The following is a 6,346-nucleotide window of genomic DNA, read 5'->3' as shown; positions in this document are numbered from 1 at the left end:
CATGATTACCCATATAGTGTCATAGCTATTTGTTGTCTTAGGTAATCCTGAAATAAAGTCCATAGAGATATCTTCCCATTTCCATTCTGGAATTTGGATTGGCTGCAGTAATCTTCCAGGCCTCTGGTGTTCTGCTTTAATCCTCTGGCAGGTCAAGCAGGTACTGACATACTGAGCCACATCTCTTTTTATACCGAACCACCAGAATTTCTTTTTCAGATCTTGGTACATTTTGGTGGATCCAGGATGCATTGCATAGGGTGTTACATGGGCTTCTTCTAGTATCTTCTTTCGTAACTTTGGATCGTCGGGAATACATAAACGATCCTTAAGGTATAATATTCCACTGTCAGCGATACGAAATCCATCATTCTTTCCCTCTAAGGCTTCTTGCTTTATCCTCTAGACGCTTGGGTCACGAGTTTACTTCCCCAATACATCATCGAACAACGTCGGTGCTATAGTCAGGGTAGAGAGTTGTCCGGTCACATCTTCGGCCCCGTAGCACCAATTTCCCTTGGGTTCCCCAATAAATTCGAATATCGGTTTAGCTTCAGGTCGGAAAACTACTTTTCTTTTACAGCAATCGATCGAAGCACCATACTTGCTCAGGAAATCCATGCCCAATATATTATCATAATCCTGCATGTCAAGCACTATCAGATCACAATAGAGTTCTCTGCCTACGATTCTGATGGGCGCGACCCGCAACATATGAGTAGATGGCATTACTTCTCCCGAAGGCAGGGTTGTTAAGAATTTGTCATTTAAGGCTTGTGGTGGTATCTCTAACTTTTCCATGAAGGCTGTAGAGACAAACGAGTGTGTCGCCCCAGTATCAAATAACACATTAGCATACTGACTGAAAATAGGTAGCTGACCTGTGACAACTGTAGAACCACTCGCCACATCTTCTTTGGTGAGAGAGAAAACCCTGACATTCATCATAACTAGCGGGGCTTCCAATCTCCCTTGGCTAATCGGAGTCCCTTCAATGGCAGCTTGCATCTGGTGTAGCTGTGAGGGGGCACTCCTGTTCTGGTTATAATGTTGAGATGGTGTTTGGGACTGGATAGGGCAGTCTTTAGCCATATGTCCTTCCCGTCCGCAACTGTAACACTTTCTCATACCCTTGTGGCATACTCCGGAATGCTGCTTCCCACAAGTGGTACACTGAGGGTACTTAGGTTGCTTATTCGCTGGACCTCCTTTAGTGTTGTTCCATTGCTTTCTTTTTCCATTAGGGTTTCCTTTCCAGCTTGCTTTGGTACCTTGAGGTTTCTCTCCTTCTGTCTGTGCTTGATTCTTACTCTCGTTCATCGCCTTCTGATAGTGTTCGGTGATCAGGGCACTGCTGACCAGTTCTTCTGTAGTCTGCGGTCTATTAATTCCGCCAGCCACATTCAAAGCTATCTCGGGTCGGAGCATCTTCAGCATCAGTCTGACCCTTTCTCTTTCCGTGCTGACCAACTCTGGGCAGAGGCGTGCGAGACGGTCGAAGCGCTTCACTGCTTCGTTAACTGATAAGTCACCTTGCCGGAACTCGGTGAACTCGTCATAATGTCAGTTTACCCGCATATGGAAAAACTCCTCGAAGAACTCTGTTTCGAAGTCCGCCCAGTTCATCTGATTAACTTGTCTCTTGACCTTAACCCTTTCCCACCACATTCTTGCGTCTCTGAAAAAGAAGAATGACACGCACTTGATCTTTTCTGATACGGGCCAGTCCAGCAGTTCCACTATACTTTCCACCGTCTTGAACCAGGCTTGGGCGTCCCATGGCTCACAAGTACCCGTGAAGTTCTCCGGCTTCAGCCTTAGCCACTATATTAAGTAAGTCTCCTGTCGGACCACTGGGGCAGGGGCTACCGGTGGTACTGGTGCAGCTGTAGGTATGACGGGTAATGTATTCTGATTTGCTGGTGGGGTGACAGAGTTTCCTTGCTGATTCATCAAAGCAGTGATTACTTGTTGTTGTTCCTTGATCTGACGCTGGAGGTCTGTGACTACTTGTGTCAGATCTGGTGGAGTCACTGTCTCCTCGGTCCTGTTACCGCGTCTTCTAGCCATATCTATCTTCATGAATGACAATAAGGCTAGCATTAGTCCATAGTCATCCCTACTTATATCCGTGCATATTAAACATTGCTTATCATACATAAAGGCAGTTCATATCAGTTATACTTATGTTCATGCATACTAAAAGCATTTCTTATCATGCATAAAGAAAAATAGAGTAAGTATAGAGATTCTTACTTGGAGCGGTAGGATGGAGGCTTGATGTGTGTGTAGTAGGAAGGCTAACCTGGCTCTGATACCAACTTGTAACGCCCGCCCCTCTGCTAGGGCGGGGTTACTTACAAGGGGAAACATACATACATGCATATTAAATTAATTCTAAAGCAGCAGAAATATCTTAATTAATCATATATGTTCTCTTAAGTTTATAAACTAACCATTTATGATCATATGAACATGTTAAGCCTAATTTGAATTTTAAAAGTCATGATATCCATTCCCAACATAAACATGAATAAGTATTATGAAATCATGCAGAACATAAACATAAGATAGACATGGTTCATATCAAACATAAATTAACATAAGCAGATCTTTTCTCTTAGCCGAGCCACTACCACATACATCTCTTGCCCCTCCTGCTGCTCCCTTAGTTTATCCATCCTTTACCTTTATCTGCGGTACAAGGAAAGTAACTATAAGCGCACATGCTTAGTAAAATCCTTTTCTACTCACAAAAACCATGTATCATAGCATAATCACATAAACATATAGCATGGAGCCATAAACATCTAAAACATCGTATCATGTAAAAGAGCATCATAACATATCATAACATTCTACAAACAAAACATCATGTCATATCATATCATAAAAGAGCATTATGTCATATCATATCATATCGTAATGGAGCATCATGTCATATCATATCATGTCATAAAAGAGCATCATATCATATTATAAAATATCATAAAAGAGCATCATGCCAATCATATCATATCATAAGAGTATATGCAAGATGTCTTTCAAAAACATGCATCATGTCATGTGCAGGATGTCTTTAAAACAATATCATATAATACTTAAATATAATCTCAACATGAGGGGGGCCCGGCTATGTACCACATAACATAAATGCACGCAATCCCTAGGACGGGGTAGCTAATCCCGAACCTACTAGGGATACTAGGTCCATACTACGTCCGTCGACCTAGGGGCGAACTAAGGAGCCCATCCCTTTGGACACTAAGGTCCGATACAAGCCACATAAAAGTAAAGTAATATGTCATATTTATTTATCATATCATGAAGAGTGCTCTTAGTCCCAACTAATAGGGAAGTAACTCTTAGGCCTTAACTTGTCATATCATAAAGAGTGCTCTTAGTCCCAACTAATAGGGAAGCATCTCTTAGGCCTTTACTTGTCATATCATAAAGCATGCATACTTGAACATATAGCCCATCATAAGAGACATCATCATGCATGATTCATAAACATACATAAATGAGCATATGACATATCATAGAGAAACATAATCATGTATGGAAACACATTAACCAGCATCTCCTAATTCATATCATAGCATGTGAGACACATAGAAAATTATAATTAGGTTTCTAACCCTAATTCCATGAAGTGGCCGAAACATGCAAGGTACTAACCCTAGGTTACAAGCAACATAAAAGCATGTGAACTCTAAACCAATTTCATATCATAAACCATAAAAAACATCATGAGCATATTTAGTTTAAGTTCCAAGCTTCCAAGGTCCTTGGTCTTGTTATGGCCAAAAGTTACCAAGCCTAACCCTAGGTTACAAGCAACATAAAAGCATGTGAACCCTAAACCAATTTCATATCATAAACCATAAAGAACATCATGAGCATATTTAGTTTAAGTTCCAAGCTTCCTAGGTCCTTGGTCTTGTTATGGCCGAAAGTTACCAAGCCTAACCCTAGGTTACAAGCAACATAAAAGCATGTGAACCCTAAACCAATTTCATATCATAAACCATAAAGAACATCATGAGCATGTTTAGTTTAAGTTCCAAGCTTCCTAGGTCCTTGGTCTTGTTATGGCCGAAAGTTACCAAGCCTAACCCTAAGTTACAAGCAACATAAAAGCATGTGAACCCTAAACCAATTCCATATCATATACCACAAAGAACATCATGAGCATGTTTAGTTTAGGTTCTAAGCTTCCTAGGTCTTTTAACTTGATTGTGGCCGAAACTTGAGGAGCATGAAACTAAGTTCTAAACAACATTCAAGCATAAGAATATCAAGCTAACTTCATATCATATCATAAGGAAAACCATGAGCATATTAGATTTGGTTTTTAAGCTTCCTTAGGCCTTAAATCTAATCAGGGCCGAAAGTTTTAAGGAAATGAATATAAGTTCTAAGCAACAAACAAGCATAAGAATATCAAGCTAACTTTATATCATATCATAAGGAAAACCATGAGCATGTTAGACTAAGTTTTAAGCTCTCCTAGGTCTTTAATACCCTCATGGCTGAAACCCTAAGTTGGAATACATCTACGTTCCAAGCAACATACAAGCATGAAACACTAAGAAATCTTCATACCATTTCATAAGGAAAGTCATGAGCATGATAGCTTAAATTTTAAACACTTCTAGGCCTTCATTTCTATCATGGCCGAAACCCTAATTCCCTAAGGTGGCATGCATTTAGGTTCCAATCAACATACGAGTGTGAAAACACTAAGTACTCTTCATACCCTATCATAAAGCAAGTCATGAGCATGGTAGACTAAATTTTTAACCTCTCCTAGGCATTTATTTCCATCATGGCTGAAAACTTTATGAACATGAATTTAAGTTCTAAGCAACATACAAGCATAAGAACACCAAACTAATCTCCTATCATAGGGTACATATCATAAGAATATAGTGAGCATGTTTGGTTTAGGTCTTAAGCTTTCCTAGGTCTTTTATTCATACCTTGGCCGAAAGTTTAATAACATGAATCTAAGTTTTAAGTAAGCATACAAGCATAAGAACATTAACTAACCTCCTATCCTAGGGTACATATCATAAGAACATAGTGAGCATGCTTAGTTAGACCTTAAACTTCTCTAAGTCTTTTATTCATGTCTTGGCCGAAAGTTTCAAGAAGTAACCCTAGGTTTTTAAGCAATCTAACCTCATGGAAAAACACATGAACTACTTGTACCATAGGTGAGGGGATACTTACAACTTCTTGCTTAGTTTTTTCTTAAAAGAAAGTACTCTTGTGAAGAGGAAGAAGAAGCTTCTCTTCCTAGTTTTCCCTTTTTGCTTCTCTTGCTTCTAAGGAGTAGATCTTGAGGACTCCTTTTTGTGAATTAGTTTTCTTAGGAAGAAAACCTTAGCTTGGATTTCAGAAATGAGAGAGGGAGAGGTTTAGGTCTCGGTGGAGGAGGAAGAAGGAGAAGGAGGAAGAAGTAGCCAAACTTTCTCTCCTTTCTCTTCTCATTCATATTTATTCTCAATGAGGATGAAAAATGTCTCAATTCATCCCCTTGACTCCTCTATTCTCTCACCCTCTTCATTCCCACTGAAATAGAGAGAAGAAAGAAGAAAGGCAACTTGTCTTTTGCTTGCTTCTTCTCTTAACCAAGAGGAAGAGGAGGAAAGCTACTTGATTTTCTCTTGTTCCCTTACTTAATCATACTCTTACTTTTAACTACAATTTCCATTCTTTTCTATTCATATATCATTCATGACTCTAGTGGTTATCATGCACCAATTTAGCTTTATCTATTATGAGGGGTTCATGGTTCAAATCTTAACTCCTCTTTCTTTTTATTTCTTTTTGGTTCTATTTCCATTTCCCTTTTATTCTAAAATAGAATACTCGTATGTATAGCTCAAATATTTCGTGGGTGTTACACAGGGAGCCTCAGCTGCGGAACAAGACTATCCTGCTGGTTAAAGTCATATGGCAGTATCATTCTGATGAGGAGACTAATTGGGAGCTTGAGGATATAATCCGAGCTCTATACCCCCCATCTTTTTACTTGAGGTATGTGGGTTAGATTTTTCATTCAACATCTATATTGTTTATCTATTGCTAGTACTTGCTGATGGTAAATAATATAAATTTGGAGACCAAATTATTATTAGCGAGGGATAATGTAAAATATCATAATAGAATAATAATATTATAATAAGGTAAAATGGATGAATAACCTTAATGAATTTTTTAGGATTTTTTAGGAATTTTTCAGAGCTCGAATGTTGTAGTTTGAGGGGATGAATTTATACGCTTAGGAAAAGTCTGTTTGAAATATCCAATTAAATGGGAGTTGATTGGGAAATCA

The sequence above is a fragment of the Zingiber officinale genome, chromosome 11B (assembly GCF_018446385.1).
Source record: "Zingiber officinale cultivar Zhangliang chromosome 11B, Zo_v1.1, whole genome shotgun sequence".
Taxonomy (NCBI): Eukaryota; Viridiplantae; Streptophyta; class Magnoliopsida; order Zingiberales; family Zingiberaceae; genus Zingiber; species Zingiber officinale.
This window is presented reverse-complemented; position numbering follows the sequence as displayed.